The 22,526-nt window shown below is 38.3% G+C and overlaps 1 protein-coding gene across 1 annotated transcript in view; it reads left to right on the top strand.

Annotated features, from left to right (window-relative positions):
* ERN2 (endoplasmic reticulum to nucleus signaling 2) overlaps positions 1-22,526 on the top strand; it is an 886,535-nt gene that overhangs the window by 290,702 nt on the left and 573,307 nt on the right. The window lies entirely within an intron of this gene.

Raw genomic sequence — 22,526 nt, 5'->3', positions numbered from 1 at the left:
ATAAATAAAACAGGGTGGAGGAACAGGTTTTTAATGCAGGACTACACAAACCTCTGGAATAAACTGCCCTTAATTCTGAATGTATCTCCTGATGATATGGTACTTAGCACTGGCCCCTTAATTCTGAATGTATCTCCTGGTGGTATGGTACTTAGCACTAGTCCCTTAATTCTGAATATATCTGCTGATGGTATGGTACTTAGCACTGGTGCCTTAATTCTGAATGTATCTGCCGATGGTATGGTACTTAGCACTGGTGCCTTAATTCTGAAGGTATCTGCTGATGGTACGGAACTTAGCACTGGTCCCTTAATTCTGAAGGTATCTCCTGATGATATGGTACTTGTCACTGGTCCCTTAATTCTGAAGGTATCTGCTGATGGTATGGTACTTAGCACTGGTGCCTTAATTCTGAAGGTATCTGCTGATGGTATGGTACTTACCATCGGAATTAAGGGACCAGTGCTATCTGCTGATGGTATGGTACTTAGCACTGGTCCCTTAATTCCGAATGTATCTCCTGATGGTATGGTACTTAGCACTGGTCCCTTAATTCTGAAGGTATCTGTTGATGGTATGGTACTTAGCACTGGTCCCTTAATTCTGAATGTATCTCCTGATGGTATGGTACTTAGCACTGGTCCCTTAATTCTGAATGTATCTCCTGATGATATGGTACTTGGTACTGGTTCCTTAATTCTGAATGTATCTCCTGATGATATGGTACTTGGCACTGGTCCCTTAATTCTGAATGTATCTCCTGATGGAGCATTACTTTGCACTGCTATATTAATGCTCTATAAACTTTCTCATGGTATGGAACTCCACACTGGTTTCTTATAATTTGTTTCCCTCCTGGGGGTTGGTACATCACACTGATTCCTTAATACAATCTGTTCTTACTGACAGTATGCTACTTGGAACTGGTTCCTTAACAGTGTGACTTCTTCCTATCTGTACAGTACGTAGCACAGATTTCTTAACACTGTCCATGCATAGTTAGGTATGGTGTTGTGCAGTGTTTCCTTATTATTGTATTTACCTTCCGATGTTATGGTACTTGGCAGTGTTCCTTAATATTGTATGTACTTCCTGATGGTGTGATACTTCATACTAATTCTATAACACTGTATATACTTCCTGACAGTATGATATTTGGCAGTGGTTCCTTATTGTTATATTCATCCCAGTGGTATCTTTGCTGGAACCATTCCGTAACACTGTGTATACCTCTTGACACTATAGTAGTTAGGAGTGTGTGTTAATGTTTTTTTTTTTTAGCACCTTTATTGAATTGCCACTTGTGACATAGGGACATTTACATTGATGTAAAAGTAATCAGCCTGTATTAACAAGTTAAAATTAACAAGCATTATGCTTCACATATATTGCTATGTATTATATAACCTAAGCAACGTTACATAAATTATTCAATTCCTACTCCTTTTCTTTAAAACAAGAAACATCTGTTGTATTCACTTCTTAATGGTTTGGGACTTGGTTTTTCCTTATCTACATGTACATGCCTGCTGATGGCAGAATATCTGGCATTGGTAGATCATATTGTCATGAATGTAAAATGTTTGACACTTGCTTTTACCAGGTGTACTTATTTGCTTCTGCAGTATTTACATTAAACATTACTGCTGGTAGTTGATTATCTGTCACTGCAGATAGTGCTGTGCTACTATTGTGTTGTTAGTGGTGCACACCACTACTGGTGTCATACTTCATGACACTGTACTATTAACTGTGCAGTTTACTATTGGATGCAGTATGTTTGGCACTTATACAGTTAATGGTGTAAATTACTGCTTATAGAAACAAACTTGGCAGGTGCAAATTATTGCTTAAGGAAAGAAACTTGTTAGTACACTGTTAATGCACATTGCTACTGTTGATAAAGTATTTAGCATCACACTGTTAATGGTGCTTAGAGAATGGGCGACCTGTATATTGGCACCCTGATTGGAGAACGAATGAGCAGGGTGTTAATATACAGGTAATGCCCACTGAAAAATGAGTCCGCCACTTCACAGCAGCATATTAAGCTGCCATGGAGTTCAGACTGAAAGTAATCTGACATCCGTCATTATTCTACACTCACTAAGCAGCACTTTTGCTGATTAGTGAGTATAAAAAAAATAAATAAATAAAAAGTGTGTGTGAGCGAGCTCAAGCAAGCCATTATTTTACATTCACTAAGTAGTGCTTTTGCTGTTTAGCGAGTGTAAAAGTAAACAAAACATAAAAAAGAAAGAAAAGTGTGTGTGTGTGTGTGTGTGTGTGTGTGTGTGTGTGTGTGTGTGTGTGTGTGTGTGTGTGTGTGTGTGTGTGTGTGAAGAGTTTCAAACTTTCTGTAGTATACATTAACGATGTTGGAAGAAGTATTTTAAATCAAAAATATATAAAAAAATTAATATAGTTCTTAAAGAAATAAGTAAAACACAGCAATTTTACAGACAGACCATTCTCTCTCTCTCTCTCATACACAGTCACTTCATACATGCATTCACTCATATAAGATCGCTCTCTCTCGATCTCTCTCTCATACACACACAGTCTTCTCTGCTTTCATACATGCACTCACTCTCACAAGATCACTCTTACTCTCTCAATATCCCTCACACACAGTCACTTCTACTTTCATACACACATTCACTCACACGATTGCTCTGTCTCACTCAATCTCTCTCTGTCTCTCACACACACACACACACACACACACACACACACACACACACACACACACACACACACACACACACAGTCACTTCTACTTTCATACACGCATTCACTCACACAAGACCACTCTTTCTGTCTTTCGATCACACACACACACACACACACACACACACACACACACACACACACACACACACACAGACACACAGTCTCCTCTGCTTTCATACATGCATTCAGTCACACATGTAGACAGAAAAATAAACACATACATACACATACATACACACACACACATAAACTTTTTATTTTTTTACACTCGCTAAACAGCAAAAGCACTGCTTAGTGAGTGTAAAAGTAATGTCGGCCTTTAGTTTTTAGCAGTCCGAGCTCCACAGTAGCTTGATATGCTGTCATGAAGTGGTGGGCTCGTTTTTCACCAGGCATTACTTGTACATTAATACCCTGCTGAAGAACAAATCAGGGTGCTGATGTGCAGTTTGCCCATTCTCTAAACAATATTAATGAGTTCATTATTATAGAGTTATCTGACCACATCACTTGCGAAAAAATGTTAAACTCTTTCCAAAACAGAGATATTATTTTCCATTCTAGTATCATATGTAGCCAGTCTGCTTCTGTATTATTCTCACATGTCCAGTAATTAACATTTGATATTTTGTTTATTATTGCAGCCTTATGGGGAGTTATAAAAGATCTATTCAGATATTTCCAATTAAATAACTTTCAGTACAGTGAAGAAGGTGTTTTGTATTATTCTCACATCTCCAGTAATTAACATTTGATATTTTGTTTATTATTGCAGCCTTGTGGGGAGTTATAAAAGATCTGTTCAGATATTTCTAATTAAATAACTTTCAGTACAGTGAAGAAGGTGTTTTGTTTATCGGGTTAAGTAATATTTTTTATTTACCTCAGAAAATTCTGTACTATTAACTCTTGTAGAGTAATCCCAAAATTTTACTTCTACAAAGGAAAACAATTCATTCTTAATATTCTATATATTTTTGATAGATATGACCTATCCTTACCTATATTAGTATTGATGTTAAATACAAATTCTAAAATTTGTGGGACCTTTTTACAAGTGAGTCTAAGGACACTTTTAATTTATAGTTTACAAAATTCTTACAACTTTGCAGACTCAACCAATTATTCTGTTGTACATTATATCTGGCTAATAAATACTCAGCTGAATGTGTCTTATTACCATTTATAAACTGGGCCAAAATATTAAATTCCTGTCTTTAAAAATAAAGCATTTTTCTTAGGTTATGAGTTGTTAGACATTCAATAGTGAATGCTATGGAAAGTAATAAGAATGCAAGATCTTCTGTTTTGTAATTATTATTTAGATGTCTTCTGACTGTTGCTAAAATAGAGAAGCATTTATTTTCACTACTCTGACAATAATCTTTTAATACCCAGTATTAATATTAATAGCATGCATTTTGTGGTGTGTGTGTGTGTGTGTGTGTGTGTGTGTGTGTGTGTGTGTGTGTGTGTGTGTGTGTGTGTGAGAGTGAGCTCGAGCAAGCCATTATTTTACATTCACTAAGCAGTGCTTTTGCTGTTTAGCAAGTGTAAAAGTAAAAAAAAACATAAAAAAGAAAGAAAAGTGTGTGTGTGTGTGTGTGTGTGTGTGTGTGTGAGAGAGAGAGCAAGATTGATCAACCACCGGCAGCAGCACTAAATTTGCATACCTTTCAAACTGTTAGCTCAAGAAATCTGGATAATGCCTAAAATAAAACAGGGACAAAGGCTCAAAATAGGAACATGTTTTAAATATTACTCATAAAATTACAGTGTTGCTAAATAACAGGATTGTATTAACATGAAATTTCTGAAGGAAATAGTCTGAAACTCAAATGTATGTCTTCATTTAGTGACTTCCATCCCCAGTGACTAGCAACAAGGGACCAAAAACGAAGCAAATATTTGGATATTTTTAGTGTTATATTTTGGAAGTAAAATACTTCTTCTAATACCTTTTACATATACTACAGCAAGTTTGAAACATTAGGTGGAGGAACTATTTTACATTAAAAATATATATAAAAAATAATATAGTAGTTAACAAATAAGTAAGTAAAACACAACAGTTTTACAGACAACCCATTCTGTAAACACAGTAATGCCCTCCAGGGTGTGTGTGTGTTATTTTGTAAATAACGTCCTGCCAGGGGGTTAGAGGCCCAATGCCCCTGGAAGGGAATTATGTAAACAGTAACACACAACCCTGTTGATCATTATTACTTGCTTGTCACTGCTAGAAGCAGAGTACTCATTGCTGTTCATGGTGTAGTACCTGACATGACACTAGTACTGGTATACGTTCTCATTGGTTGTAGTGTACAACGACTCTCATTACTGTTCATGGTGCAGTGCCTGACATGACACTAGTACTGATATACATTCCCATTGGCTGTAATGTACCTGGCCGTATTCTCTTAACGAGGCCCCATTACTATTCATGGTGCAGTACCTGACATGATACTAGTGCTGGCATATATTCCCATTGTCATGGTGCAGTACCTGACATGATACTAGTGCTGGCATATATTCCCATTGCTTGTAATGTGTAGCGACTACCATTACTGTTCATGGTATAGTGCCTGACGTGACACTAGTACTAATATACATTCCCATTGGTTGTCATGTAACTGGCCCTATGCTGTTAATGGGGCACATTAATGCCGCTGGTGGAGTACCTGCTGCAGTAACCCTTGGAAAGCATATATTACAAATGAGAGAATAGCTGGCTCATTTACTTAATTCATGTGTGCTTTTCCTTTCAAAGAGAATATTTCTAGTGCCAGGGAATAACTTGGGAAAGGCCTGGCAACAATCATGCAAGCTGTGCGTTGTCTGTGTGCAGACCCTGACAATCATCATGGCTTGGTGGGGGTCTTTTGTTCTAGTTGCTTCCCTGATTGAAGTTCTGGATTTTGATTGGAAAAGATTTGCTTTCTGCTAATTTAGTGTAGGGAAGTTAAATTATTGCTGTTTGAATGTGAATACTGGAGCCATTTCAGTTCTGATAGGTTTGGTCATATTCTGGTTGTGTAGCATTCCTTGTAACTAGGATACAGCATTCTCAGGAACTGTACATAAAATCACCATCCTGGTTACTGGTTCAGCTACAGCTCAATTCTGTTGAATGCATTAGTAGGACAACTCTCATTTTTTTTTCTTTTACTGCAGAGAACTGCATTGTGCTGTCAGTTCTGAGTCCCAGTTTCTGTGGCTTGGATTAAAGAACAGAGCCTTTAAGTGCAGTTGGAGTGATATAAACAAGGATATTGTAGTCAGATCACAGTGCACAAGGAAGTATGACCAGCTCATTTTGGGTTTATCAGGAATAACACGTTTTAATGTAATATGATGCAGTTTCTGATTTTAATCCATGATTAGCTTAATAAAGTCCGTCCCTAGGAAATAATAAAATGTTATAGCTGATTTAGTAATCCTGTTAAAGATTTTCTACAGATGAATTGATATGTTACAATGTAGCTTTGTCATTTTTTTTTGTTGTTTAGTTGAACCTGACCCTTCATGTTCTCAAGAACATTAGCGTGGCAAGCCTAGCTATCAAAAACAGTTTCTTTTACTTCTCGCAAATTCATATCCATTGTTTCAGTAATGATTTCTATTCATCTTAGCCTTCTACTTCTATCTTTGATCTGTCCCAGCATCAGTGTTTTTCTAGTAAACTCTGTCTTCCCATTATGTGACCAAAGTATGTGAGTTTTATTTTTGATATCAGGCTTTCCAATGAACAATCTGGATCTATTTCCTTAAGTACTAACTGATTTGAACTTCTTGCAGTCCATGGAATTCTTAAAAGTTTTCTCCACCATGTTTCAAAAGCATCAGTTTTTCAGTCCTAACCTTACTTATAGCCCAGCTGTCACAACCGTATGCTAATACTGGAAAAATCATAACACAGCATAAATCTAAATTATGGCTATGTCACACTTAAAACCTAATAGGAACTCCCTTACAGTTAATGTCATTAACTTTGCAACTCCCTTCTCAGGACCATAGGGTCACTTCCCTCACTCATTTTCTTCATACCTCTCAACCTGGAAACATAAAACACGTGGACAAAGGCCCATGAAAAATAGGTACAAATCTGTACACGTATTAACATAAAATTTGCATACATAATTATGCAACCCCACCCACTTCAGTGGAATTGTGGGATACCAACTTTCAAATGCAATCTAAAGAATGGACAAACAAAATATGCCCCCCCCCAGACCCTGTAGTAAATGGTAACCATTTTTTGAAATGTGTAGCAATGATGTTCACTGGGAAGGGAGAAGATGTTGAACCTTAGGATTTTGTTTTTGGTGACTTGCAGTATGTGGGTTTTGTGGTAAAAGTAGGGCATTACTGGTAGACAATATTCTAATCTTAGCAAAATAATTTTATAGTTTGCTAGGACCTTCAAAAGTCATTCTCCATGGCCTACTGATCAGTGGCATAGCTAGAATTTGTGCTGCCTGTAGCTGTCTTTGAGTTTGCCGTCCTTCCCCCTCACAAAGTTATGGTCAAATGGGGCCCCCCCATACACAGCCCTCCCCTGCAACCATTCCAATGCCCCATTACTTGGCCATTTTGCCTCATTTACCATAAACACTGTAATGTGCATACTGCTTTACTTCTATAATGATTATTTGGATTTCATTTAAAACTTTTATTTTACATTTTGTAGCACAAACATAAATAGACATGTGCTAAACAAAGCAATACAGTCTCACAATGAAAATAGACCTAGCATTAAAACGTCTCTGCCCTTGAAACTCAAGTTAATTGAAACAGCATTGAAATCCACACTCAACGAAAATACATCTGGCCAGTGGCAGATAAAGATTACCTTTGGGCTGTTTTCAAATCCTAGGCCCCTTGCACATGAAACATGCATATGTTCTTTGATACACCTTCCTGATTGTATTAAATTACAGTGGATATAAAAAGTGTACACACCCCTGTTAAAGTGCCATTTTTTTGTGATATAAAAATGAGACCACAATAAATCATTTCAAAACGTTTCCCACCTTTAATGTGACCTATAACTTGTATGATTCAATTCAAAAACAAGCAAATGTGTTAGGGAAAAAACATATATTAAAAAATGTGCAATAAGCTGGTTGCATAAGTGTGCAAACTCTTAAACTAATACTTTGTTGAAGGACCTTTTGATTTAATTACAGCATTCAGACTTCTTGGGTATACACCTGCCATCAATTAAAGAGACTCTGATTAACCCCAAATAAAGTTCAGCTGTCCTAGTAGGATTTTCCTGACATTTACTCAGTTGCCTGCTACAGCAAAAGCCATGGTTCGCAGAGAGCTTACAAAGCATCAAAGGGATCTCATTGTTGAAAGGTATCAGTCAGGGGAAAAGTACAAAAAAATTTCCACAGCATTGAATATGCCATGGAACACAATGAAGACAGTCATCAAAAAGTGGAGAAAATATGGGACAACAGTGATGTTACAAAGAACTGGACATCCCTCCAAAATTGATGAAAAGACCAAACGATAACTGGTCAGGGAGCCTGCCAAGAGAACTACAGCAACCCTGAAGAGGTTGCAGAAATCTCTGGCAAGTACTGGTTGTGTACTACATGTGACAAGTCTCCCGTATTCTCCATATGTCTGGCCTGTGGGGTTGGGTTGCAAGATAGAAGTCTTTTCTTACATGGAAAAACCTCCAGGCCCGGCTAAAATTTCCAAAACAATACATCACGTCTCCCAAAAGTATGTGGGAAAATGTGTTATGGTCTGATGAGACCAAGGCTGAACTTTCTGGCCACAATTCCAAAAGGTACTTTTGGCGCAACAAAAGAAGACCATCCCCACGTTGAAGCATGGTGATGGCAGTGTCATGCTTTGGGGTTGCTTTTCTTCAGCTGGAACTGGGGCTTTAGTCAAGGTGGAGGGAATTATGAACAGTTCTAAATACCAGTCACTTTTGGCCCAAAACCTTCAGGCATCTGCTAGAAAGCTGAAGATGAAGAGGAATTTTACCTTTCAACACAACAATGACCTCAAGTATACATCCAAATCAACAAAAGAATGGCTTCACCAGAAGAAAGTTAATGTTTTGGAATGGCTCAGCCACAGCCCAGACCTAAATGCAATAGAAAATGTGGGGTGACCTGAAGAGGGCTCAAAAGATGCCCTCACTATCTGACAGATTTGGAGCGCTTTTGCAAGGAAGAGTTTGCAAATATTGCCTAGTCAAGATGTGCCATGCTGATAGACTCCTACCCAAGAAGACAGAATGTTGTGATTAAATCAAAAGGTGCTTCAACAAAGTATTAGTTTAAGGGAGTGCACACTTATGCAACCAGCTTATTGTACATTTTTTTATTTTTTTATATTTTTCCCCTAACTGATATTTTTGTTTTTCAATTGAATTGTACATGTTATAGGTCACTTTAAAGGTGGGAAAATTTTGAAATGATTTGTTGTGGTCTCATTTTTTTATATCACAAAAACCTGGTATTTTAACAGGGTGTGTACACTTTTATATCCACTGTATATTCCTTGTGCAATACAGCACACTTGTTAGAGCGAGTTTTAAATTTATTCTTTTAACATTTTCCAGTAAGGAATGAAACAAAATGAGTGAACCAATAATGACAAAACTGCCCAATTCTGAACATTTCCATCATAAAAGTCTACTCAAAATTCTACAATCCACCAGTATCAGTAAATATGCACAATCTCTGCAGAAGTAAAAGTCATCTAAATAATTCCACATTAAAGAGATCTGTAACTAATGAAGAGGTTGCTGCTAGCAAACAACTTTATATTTCATTGTTTCATCTACAAATAAAGTGCCTGTTGCCCTTGAGGAGTAAATTGCCTATGTTACATTAAAAAAATGATAAGCTAGTAATATTGCAATAGGGAATGGATGGCAAACTGATAACAGGTTCATAGTTACTAGGGATCTCCACCAAAGAAGACATTTTCAGGACTGCAGCATCCACCCCTTTAAAAGTACAACACAGTGCAGTATCAGCAATCCCATCTACATACTGTGAGAGTAGAACCCACAGCCTTCTGCATCAAAAGCAAGTATTCTACCTGTTGTGCTACTGACAACAGACACAAACAGACTTGGCATAAGCAGCACTAAACTTCTCTTCCCCTTGAAGAACTGTGCAACACAAGAAATCCAGAAAAAGCCAAAATGTATTGGGAGGGACAAAGGCCCAATACCAGGGACACATTTTAAACATTGCTTTGTTGTATAATGTTAGAAAAGTTGCTAGAATACAATGTTTTGTGTTACCATGCGTTTCCTGAAAGATAGCCATTTAAGTTTCAGTCTTCCTGTCACTTTTTCGTGAATTCAGTTCTCACTGATTTGAGACACACACACACACACACACACACACACACACACACACACACACACACACACACCTTCAGTACAACAAATGCCGACTGCCAAGCTTCAGTACAACAAATCCTGACTGCAAAGCTTCAGTACAAATGGAAAATAAATGGAGTAGGAACACGCACACTTAAGTACAGATGCAGACTTGCAGACTGCCGTTTCAGCTTAACATGAACTAAGTATCTGTCGTTTCACTCCCACATATGCAGAGTGCTGTTTCAGTTAGAGCACACACATATATGTAAAAATAAGCCTTACCTGGAGAAATACAGCCTGCCATTTCAGACAGAATTAAAGTACAAATGTGATTCATAAGCAGCAATGGAGCAGGAGCACACACAAATGCAGACTGCTGTTTCAGTATTAGCTTAACATGAATTCTCGCACATATGAATAACGTGGACTGGTCTGCTCTGCAGTAAGTTAAATTATGCCTCGGCATTCTGACAGGCTGTCTTGTGAAGCTGGCATCATCGTGCATGCCCTGTATGTGAAGACGCCAGGAACAAATTCTTTAAAAAAAATAAATAAATAAAAAACCTGGGAAATGCGGAAATTAAAGGGGCCACTTGGGAATTCGTGGCACACCAATATTTTGCCCTCAAAACTGGTGTTTAATGAGGAATTTGGTACAGTTGAGAGGTATGATTTTCTGACCTTTACAGAAGCTCTTAGGACTTATCCGGCTAACAGCTGAAACACCTACTGTCCACAAAATGTGGCTTAAGACCACTGAAATAACTGTGCATTCATTGTTGAAGATGTTAAGATGCCATTATACAGGTCATCATAATGATGTGTTGATAAACTGACATGCTGAGCTGCTCTGCATACATGAAATATTATTATTCATACATATCCCTTGTTAATTGTCCTAAGTCATGCTTGAAAACATTACTTGTCATGATCCAGTCCATGTACCTAGACAGCAAAAAGAAATAAAATGAAAATAGCACTTGTAGTCAGAAAACATCTAGTGCAGTGCTGTATTATGAAGTGTAACCTCTTCAGTGCAGGTTTGTTATTTTTACAAAAGTCATGTATGAAGTACATTATATAGCTTTATCTTGCATGGGATACCACTGCTATGGAACAGACTTCCCATCCACATAAAACAAAGCTCATCCCTGTTCATATTCAAACGCAACCTGGACCTGTGAATGGGAAATAGAAAACTTACCCCATGACTGCTTTCTATAGTACTAATGTTGGCTCCTAAATGCTTTATCCGATGCATGAGTCCCCACAATTTATCCATCGTATGTTCCGATTTATTTTTACTAGGATTAATATACAATTATGGTAATGTAATTACTATATTATATTGTTATCGTTAATTCAAGCACCAGAAAGGAAGTTGTTTAGGCTTAAAGTGGCATGCAAGGGCAGATAACATAGTATTTTCCCATTAACCTATTCTGTTTGTTGGGTGGCAGCATGGCACAACACTCTGCACACAAACTCAGCAAGCACTGTTTTGTAGACGTGAGTTTGATTCCCACAACTTCCAGTCAGCCTTAAGGCTGCAGTAAGTTATTTAAATAGATTAAAATGTGTGTATTTCCCCTGAAATATCTAGTTTATAGCCATTTAAATATATAAGTGCTTGCTGCTGATTTTTATACAACTTTTCTTGTGAAAGCAGACCATCATATGGTGGGCTTTTGATCATTTCTTTATTCCCCTAACTGAGTGCAGTGCATCTTTTATTCCATACAAACTGTTAGTCATTAGCTTTGAAAACTGAATTACACAGCATACTGATTATCCAGTTTATTTTATACTACATAAATGATATTAAGGATGTAAATGCCAAGTACTATACACAATAAATGATATGCTTGATAAACGTGCACTTAGCTCAGCTGTTGTTCAGAGGTTATAATATAGAACTCTTTCATCCACTTGTGCCACCAGTCCTCAAGGTATTTCATTTTTGCTGGTAGGATGAAAGCAAGCTGTTATCAATTACTGCAACCAATGCTCTGATCCCAGAGGTCCAGCATAATATCTCAGCTTTTGTAGAAACTAAACAACAAACTGTAGGAACCATTTTTACTTCCTAAAGCGAGCATGTTCACAGTTCTGTCACTACCATTGTGGTCTGCATTGATATCAGTCTTGATAGAGACAGAATGATAGCTGCATGGAAAATCCTCCTCTCAAATGTCTTAAAATGTAAACAGTACTGTTTTTGTCTGAAATTAACTCAAATGTGTCATCCAGTTATTGTATACAAAAGTGTTGTTCATGTTCATTTCATGTCATTTTCGTAACCTGTACATAGCAAAGATTGTAGTCTAATAAAATTAATTAATTAATTAATTAATCTAATTAGGTAACAGGTCATCCTTGGATAACATCCTTGCATTATCTGCATGATGTTTCACTCTGTAACACCCCTCAACTTAATGCTGGGCATTTATAAGAGGTGAAGACCTCCATGCAGATCTACTCCACAATATTAAGTGACCCTTCATCATGCACATTCATTGTCATTCATTTCAATATTCCCTTCAAAACTACCTATAAGCTTACAGACTCAATGCAGTGTATTTTTTTACACTTCTAAACTACATGTTAGTCATTCAAACCTTTTTGTTTCGTATGTTTCAGAAACATTTCGTCAACAATTCCTGCTACTACTACCTCTTCTTTCAGCATCCATTACCCTCATAATTCCAAAAACCTCTTATAATATGTCCTCCAAACAAAATACCTCTGAACCGCCTCTACCAATCACACCCTATCTGTATCAGCACTCATCTATCCTACTGTTCAAGTACAATTACCTAAACCAGTGATGGTGAACCTATGACACGCATGTCACAGGTGACATGCCATGACATTTTGGGTGATACACTAGCGTTCACCAACACCCGAGGTACCAAAGAAACTACTTTTGCATTTGTTGCTTGTGTGAAGTGCATTGAATTATTTTGTGCCAGGAGCCAGTTCAACAACACTGCTGCAGAGGTAAGGAAGTGATTAACCTCAAAGACTAATTGGTATACTTTCTCACTAGAGTCTGCAAAGGGCAGTGCTGACATTGTTTTCTCTTTGTAGTTACACTTCTGCAAAGGGCAAGTAGTCTGCATTTCTAGGTGTACTGTTTTACATTCCTCTCAACTGTCCCACTTAATCCCTCCTAAAACTGGCAACTTTTTACACTTAATAATGACAATATCCAAAAAATACCCGGAAACAGCACTCCAACAGCAACCCAGTGGTATAAAATAAAAATTGTAAACACCAGTAACATCCAACACCACTCTGTGAGAAGATGGAAAACATTAATAAAATAAAAATGTTAAACACAGGTAAGCACTTTCACAATACAAGGTTGCTTCTTCAGTACATTTCAAAAAATACAGCAAAGACACAATCAATATATAGTTAAAACGGTTAGAGATATACCCAATCAAAAACAGCAAATCATTAACACATTAAAACATTAACAGTGCATAATTAATTGTCTCGGCTGGCCTCTTTAGCCAAGCATAAAATAATATAAAGTCTTGACCAATCAAAATAGACTCTAAAACATAACTTCCTATCAAGACACACTAATAACTGTGTTACAATTGGTTAAAACTATCTAAGTTAAATGATGAAAACAACCAAACCTACAGCTTAACTAATAATCTAGCATTCACTAGAAAGCCACGTGTTTCTAAAATTCACTCTCATATTAAAATATCCTAGCCATTTCGTTAAGCAAATACACTCTAAAATCAAAATTGTGAGTAGTAAATGTTGCAAATTAAATTCAAAACACTTTGTTGAGAACATGTCATAAAACGTTAACAATCTGTGTCTTGTAAAGCCATTGATCTTATATTGCGCATAGTATACTTGTCCCTAAATATTTGTAAAAGGATTTCATTGAATGCTCCTAAAAACATTTTGGGAAAACTAAACTTCATTAAAATCATTACAAATGATTCGCAAACATGGACATAGTGTCATGCTAAAAGTAACAAAAGAAACTGTAACAACCAATAAAAACAAACAAAAAAAAAGATGAATAACAACCAGTCATAAACCTCTTCACCAGCAAACCAGTGAGAAGTGAAACTAATACAAATTTGTCGTACCAATCAGTGAGGTGGTTTCTGATTGTTTTTTGTTTGCCATTTTTGATTCTGATTCACTGTCTTTGTCATCATTATTAGCATGGGAAGACAGCCTTGCTGTTATTGTGAGCCTGTTCAGTTTTAGACAGTTTTCAATGTATGCTGTTGGATTTCTTATAGTAGGCATTCAGCATAGGTTTTCATCTCTTAAGAGGTTTGTTAGTAGTCAACACAAGGATCGATTTTACTTTTGTGCAGCTTTGATGTTCAATAGTTGTGTCCTCCCTGATTAGATGGGAAACTCAGTGGCGATTTATATGAACAGAGCTGTGTTCCTGTGTTGGTAAAAGCGAGTCATTTAGCTATAGCTCTCGATTGCTTCGGGAGTTTTATTTTACATCTCTTGGAGACATCCAATATTGATTTACACACTTTAATAGATACAGGAGCTTCACTTGTGCTATGATGCTAGCAATGTGTTAGTGGATGTTTTCAGAGCCAGTGTATACAGTGCTGCACATTGTCACTGTCCACATCACAGATATATTCACCAGTAGCTGACTTGCATCACATCCATGACCAGAACATTTTTGACTGTTACTGTGTGGAAAGATATGCCATGCATGAGTTAGCAGACACATTACCCACACAAGGAGTTAAGGGGTATGTGTGGACTGCCTAACCAAGTGGGCATGAAGGTTTGTTTAGCATTAACTGTCTTTGGGATGGTAACCTTTCAGTGTCCAACAGGAGAAATGTCAGGAATTTTGCAGAAGTAATCTTTGGGAATCCTTCACCAGTTCTTTGACGTGAAGCTGCACCATGTGGAAGAGCTTATGTGGTTTCCATGAACAGCAGTGAAAAGAACAACCACTATGTGAGCATTATATGACATTGCCTGTTTTCATTGAGGTTCCTGGAACCATTGTTATACCCACTTTGTCATCAAGACCCCCACCTGTTTCACATGATTTCCAGTATACAGCCACAATGGCTTCCAATCCATCAACTGCCAGGTGATGTTCAGTGCACAGGGTACTATATAGTGTGTCTGTACTTCATCCAAGAAGTTTCCATGATTTCCACTTATGGCATGTGTGTGACCTCCACTCGTAATGGTGTCCTCTGTTGTGTGTTGCAGGTGATGAAGGATATGCTTTGGAACCATGGCAGATTACCTTTATCTGAAGCATCCAGTGGCAGAGATAATGTACAAAATTATGCAGATGCAGGCATGGAACATAGTCAAATGGGTGTTTGGACTTCTAAAGGCACACTTCTGCTGCTTGGATAATCTGGTGGCAAACTGCAGCACATACCTGAGGCCTGAGTTAAGTTTTTCTTGGCATGTGCCCTGTTACATGGTATAATAGTATGCAAGCTGCCTCAACAAGGAACATCACAATATTGTCTCACAGATTTGTGGCAGCAGCAGTAGAGGAGGCATTGGGCACTAATTTGTTCTAGGAATTGGTTGCAGCAGTAAGTGTAGACCATGCCAGTGAGAACAGAATAAACTGATATATGCACTAATGCACCCAGGCTGTGCATTTCAGTGTATTGACTGACATTACCTTACCGACACAGGTCAGAGGAGTGGGCAGAGCACAGTCACCAGGATGCTTACAGTTAGGAATAACACATGGTAGGCTAACAGAGGATAGGGGTGGAGTAGAACTGCGAGACTCAGAGTGGCTGATCCAACAGGGGGTCCTACAGTGGAGCCAGATGAGCACTGACCAGACCTAACCGTAGACACCACTATGACCAAGGTAGACAGTAATGTATTCTCTGGAACAGTGTGCCATCTGCGTAACCCTGATCTGTGACCAACCACTGTGCATCTAGACCCTCGAGTGGACATGCTGGGCATTTGTCAGTATCCTCATGGATGTACCAGTGAATGTCAAATAGACCGCTATCTTCAGCAAGTGTACATGCTTCAGGTATTTATATACCACATCACTCTGAATGCAGTCTTGGCCATCTCACATTCCCCTGTAGTAGTTGCACTTTCTGTTGCAAGCCAGTAGCACCTTGCCCATCTCTGCCATGGTGTGAGTATCAGGTGTCTGTGCCTAAATCATCAATCCAGATAGTTTGACACCAGGTGTGGTATCCAGGTCAGGGAATGAGCTGGAATTCTGACAGTGATACCTAGTTACATTCCTCTCTCCTAATATGGGTGCACACACCTTAGAGATACTGTGGCTCACAGCTGCCATCTGTGCTAGACTCTGTTGTTGCCTTAGTAGGGCTAACATGAACAGAATGTCCAGCATTAAAATGCAGGTGATGCTGGAGATTCAACCTGTCCCTCCACCATCACCTCAGATGTGAGAGATGCGTGCAGTCCCTCCAGTGTTATTATTGCTGTTGGTGCCACTGTGTCATCAGACTGTGCCGTAGTGTCATCATTAACCAAAGTTGATCCTCTGACATGAGGCATGTGCTGACCTTTTGTGTTGGGCTCTGCACCAGTGGAATGAGTGAAAGAATAAAGATATTATGCCTGCATTACTAGAACACATGTATCATTCTATCTTGGCTATGGCAAACAGTTAAATGAACAGGATACAGGCACATGCAGTGCAGGTTGTCACAGTGGCAATCTAAACATATCTGGAGAACATATAGGCATGTTTGTTCTGCTGAGTAGCTCCTTCACATGTGCAGGTTAGTGTACAATTGTAAAAGGAACATGCTAGGGTTAATCTGGTAGTGATACTTCCCCTACAGGCACTCTGGTAGTCCGACAACCAAACTTCCGCATCCAAGCCACTGCCAGTTAAAAGGGATTCTATCACCTACTCAAACAGCATTACAAGGAACTCTTCCACCTCTGTGAACAAGTTTTGTGTTGGTGGACCATCTGCTGTGGTACACTTGTCCCTGTCAGCGTCTTTGCCTTGGTATTCTGTGGTATATTGGTGACTCTGTGACAAACCAATTGTTTCTGGTAAGGGGTGTCTTACTGAACCATTGTCAGCTTTTTTGACATATTATCTAAAACCATTATTACCCCTGGTTAGGTCCAGACTTAAAGACACCATGGAATTTTTGAACATTATCAGAGATACATAATTGGAATCTGACTGGTTTCTTTGTACACTTGGTGTCACCTCCCTTTATACCAGCATACCACATGGTGCTTGCTGGTTTACAAGCGTTGAATATTGGTTGAACAAATCTAATTTATATACTCCTGGGTTTAACAATTTATTAGTCAAGCTAACTGAATTTGTTCTAACTAAGAACATTTTTTATTTTGAGGGCCAGCCTTATTGGCAGATTAGAGGTACAGCTATGGGAGCATCTTTAGCTCCTATTTATGCGGACCTGTTCATGGGATTTTTCGAGGAACAATTCATTTATGACTCTAATAACAACATTTTTGTAGAAGAGCTAGATATTTGGAGACATTATCTAGACGATTGTTGGATGGTGTGGTTGGGTGATGTGACATTGGTACATGAATTTGTTAGATATCTCAACAGCAATAGATGGGATATTCAGTTTACTTTAACTATTGAATATCAAGAAATTATTTTTTTGGATGTCCTAATAACTCGAGAGGAAGATTACACATTGGAAACTTGGGTACATAGGAAATTTCCAAAATACAACACATTACTTCATGCTTCCAGTCATCATCCCCGCCACATCATTAACAACATACCAAAGTCTCAATTTTTACACATGAAGCGGATTTGCTCTTCGGAAGATTCCCACCAGGAGTGCCAAAAAGACCTTACACAAAGACTGATAACCAGAGGCTACAATAAACATCGTATTACCCAAACTGCAACCCAGGTTAAAGATATGCCTAGATCACAACTTTTGGAATACTACAAACACAGAACTACTGGAGATAATACACAGACACCCTAACCCATTAGATTAGTCACCACATTTGGAAGTAACACACCTAAATTTAAGGACATCATCAACAATCATTGGGATATTTTGTGGGCGCATGATCATCTTAATGAGATATTACCCTGCGGGCTCACTCCGCTCCCCTCCCTACCCCCAATTCTCACCCACCCACCCCCAGGGATCCTAACCTTATAGCTCTCTAGACACACCCCCTTTCCTTGCCTTCCTATCCTCTTCATTCCCGCTAAACTTAAATCCCCTCCCCTCTATACACCCCCTTTCCTCCTCCCACCTCCTCCTTGATTACTTCCCCACCTTTTCATGTTACTTGCATCTCTCCTTTTCCTCTGTTATCATTCCTCTGACATCCCTCCACTCACTTTACCCGTCTCTTCCCTTTCTTTATCCTTTAAGATCCGCAGCTCTCCTCATTCCATACCCTGTAATATCATCAGCTCTCCTCTTACTATTTTTGAGTTTTATATATATATATATACTACCACCTCTACAACTCACATCTTATACATCTACTCTAAAACCACTTTTATCAGGTTTCACTATTAAAATGGCTCCCTGCTTACCTACCCTTCTTATACTCTCAGTTTTACTCCCAACCACCCTATTCTCAGCTTACCTTCTTACCCTCTTTGAAAACCCACTGAATAGCCAGCCTAACTATACACAGAAACATACATCTTCTTTTTACACTTCACTCACCTCATTCTTAAATGTTAATTCCACCCCTAGCTACCTTCTACCTAAGTTTCATAGGCACTCTCACCTCAACTATGCCTTACCCTCAGATAAAAAAATGAAACTGCCTACTCTTCTTAAGAGTAACTTCACATACAAACCAGATAATCCCACCTTACAAGATGGTGACATTTACCCCAACCCTGGCCCCATACATTCGTCCCCTCAAGTATCTAGACCAAGCTTCAATAATACTTTCCTCATAGGACATCTTAACATACAAAGTGTAAATAACAAAGTACCCTACCTACATGCCCTCCTTGACACACACTGTTTTGACATTCTCTGCCTTAAAGAGACGTGGCTAAAGCCAGTCACTAAAGATACCGAAATTATACCACAGGGCTATAATATACTAAGACTTGACCGATCTAAACGAAAAGGTGGTGGAGTAGCAATTCTGTTTAAGAATCACCTCAATATCTCTATCCTTCCAGCCTGTCCAACCCAGGATAGTAAAGTAGAAGCCATTATCACTAAACTCCAATTAAATGCTAAAAAATCCATCTACATCATCTGCATGTACATATCTCCAGGTAACAACATACCCATCTTAGAAGACTTTCTCAGTTGGGTCTCTACCAACTACCCCCAAGAAACTATAATTCTTGGTGACTTTAATATAGATTGGAATACGATTAATGCCGAAAATCCCTCCTCTCACATAAACCTAAATAGATTTACCCAATCCATTACCTCTACTACAAGATTTAATAAGCCTAGTAAGAAAGAGAGTATCCTAGACTGGATACTCATAAACAAAGCCAACATTACTTATAAAGTAGGAACTATGCCAGATGACATCAGTGACCACTGCTTAACTTATATTACAAGAGAAAAGACTGATTGTCTAAACCTCCCTAATATAAGAAAAATACGCTCTACTAAACACTTTAAAATAGACCTATTTCAAAATGAACTCAGATCATGTAACTGGAACCCCGTAAAATCACTTCCACTTAAGGATGCAGTATTATTCTTTAACTCCACCTTCCTTGCCATTCTTGACAAACATGCTCCAGAGCGTACCATTAGAATGAAGACTAATACAGCCCCATGGCTCTCTCATGAAATTAAAAAACTAATACTCTCTAGAAATAAGGTTTGGGCCAAATGGAGATGCCATAGAAATAGCTCTGATTTTCTTTACTTCCAGCTTAGAAATCTAACCAAAAAAGCTATAATCACTGACAAAAGAAAATACTACTGTGGACTTCAGGAAACTCATTTCAATAAACCTAAACAATTCTGGTCATCTGTCAATAGACTCCTTTCACCAGGAACAGCCAAAACTCCCTCCCCCCTTAATGCTGACCCAGACACCCCTCACCTAACTGCAAATGCTTTTAACTCTTTCTTTTCCGAAACTATTCAATCTCTTGCCAGACAACTGAACACCAACAACTTCTATCCCCCAAATAATCTAGTAGACTCTTCTCACAGCTTCTCTCTACAACCTATCCCTACCTCTTTCATCTACAGACTTATTCACAAACTGAAACCTTGTACCCCCTCTGCTGACAAACTCCCTTCTCTTTATCTTCAAAAGGCAGCCAAAGAAATTGCATACCCAATATCTATACTCATAAATAGGACGATCCAAGAAGGAACTATCCCTGATATCTGGAAAGTCTCTCATATTATCCCTCTACACAAAGGTGGTAACTCTATTGACTACTCTAACTTCAGACCAATTGCTCTTCTCTCACCCTTAGCAAAAATTATGGAGAAATGTATTCATCAGCAACTTGTACAGTATCTCTCTTTACACAACATTATAGCTAACTGCCAACATGGCTTTAGACCTCATCATAGCACCACCACTGCCCTCCTTTCCTTTGTAGACACTATCAGTAGGAATTGCAATAATAACCTTCTCTCTTCTGCTCTATTCATTGACCTCTCCAAAGCCTTTGACATGGTCAACCACTCTTCTTTAATTCACATCCTTGAATCCCTCTCATTTGATAACCTTGCCATTAAATGGTTTAGTTCATATCTGAGTAACAGACAGCAAGCCGTTCTCTGGGATAACCACATCTCTTCTTTATTGCCCATTTCCATCGGAGTCCCTCAGGGCTCTATTCTTGGTCCACTTCTTTTCTCCCTCTATATTAATGATTTTCACTCAGTAATCCCTCAAGCTACCTGCATTCAATACGCTGACGACTCTACCATTATTTGTTCAGCATCTTCCTCTTCAGATCTAATCTCACTAACTCAAAATATTTTCAATACAGTAGAAACATGGTTTACTAGACGGTACACCTTTTTAATGCTAAAAAAACTAAACTTCTTCTCTTCTCTCCAACCACTTGGACCTCCCCATTAAACTTCACCATCCTGTCAAACAACGCCACTGTCATATCTCCTGACTCTACAACTAAACTGTTAGGAATAACCATCGATAATAATCTCACTTTTGATCAACACATTAACAACACCATCAAATCAGTTAACAGAAAAATAGGATCCTTATACCGTATTAAACCTTTTCTAACCCCATCTACTCGAGCTACTATCGCCCACTCCCATCTAATATCTACTCTCTTTTATGCCTCTCCAATCTTCTCCAACCTCAAGAAAGTTAACCTAAACAAACTAGCTACTTGCTATAACAACATTGCCCGCTTCGCCACTGGTAACCCCCTTCAGAACCCATCACTGTCATAACTTGAAACCTTTAGGCTGGCTAAAACTACAAAACTATCTTGTAATCTCACAACTCACTATTGCCCACAAAATACTGCACCAACATGAAAACACCCCTATACTCTCACAAATATTAATCCCTTATAGCAATCTTACCTCCCTTCGATCCTCTTCTAAACTCTTGGCCAGATCTATAAAGTCCAACAACTCAGCTGGCGACTCACTATTCGCTAATTCTGTAGGTAGAATATGGAATCTGTTACCTAGGGATATAACACTGATCACTTCTTTACCTCTCTTCAAACATAAAATTAAACTGTACTTCCAAGATCACTGGCTTTGTTCTTGTAGTACACCAGACTAACTTTCTTCACTCTACCTCTATCTTTTCATCTACTCTAATGTTTAACTTATCAGTTAAGCTACTACCTAGATTATCCTTTGCCCTTTGGACTCCTTTTATGTTCAGACCTACTCCTCTCATTCTCTCCCCTCTCTTCTCTTTGTCTTCTCTGTTGTCTCTTTGTCTTCTCTGTTGTCTCTTCACTCTTGACCATTCTACTGCCTCTTCCTCTCTTCTAACTTTTTTGTTACTCCCACTTTTCTTCTTGTCTCTTGTACTCTAATATCTTTCTTTTTTTTAGATGCTATTACTTTGGTGCACCCTTTATTCCTTTAATTAATATGCTCTGTAACTGACATTGTATTTTTTTTATCTACTATAGTTTTGTGTGCCTTGTCTTCTTTGTTAGATTTTGTTAATAATTAGCTTTTTTACTAACATGTCTTATTGTTGTATTTTCTGTGGAGCTTTTCTCCCCGGGCCTCTACTGAAAATGGAAATATATCCAGCTAGACTAGCCCGGTCAACAAATGTAAAATAAAAAAAATAAAATAAAAAATAAATACCGGATATATGTGCTTTTTCTTACCGTAGGGGCAGAACAATTAACTCACATCTTACACTACAAAAGATACAACCCACCAATCCCAATGCAGAAAACATTATTTGGTGACTCTCTAGTAGGCTGTGTTCCTTG

Source organism: Protopterus annectens, chromosome 12.part0 (genome assembly GCF_019279795.1).
Source record: "Protopterus annectens isolate FY-2018-M chromosome 12.part0, PAN1.0, whole genome shotgun sequence".
NCBI lineage: Eukaryota > Metazoa > Chordata > Ceratodontiformes > Protopteridae > Protopterus > Protopterus annectens.
Note: the sequence above shows the minus strand (reverse complement) of the source record. Positions and strands in the feature narration are given on the sequence as shown.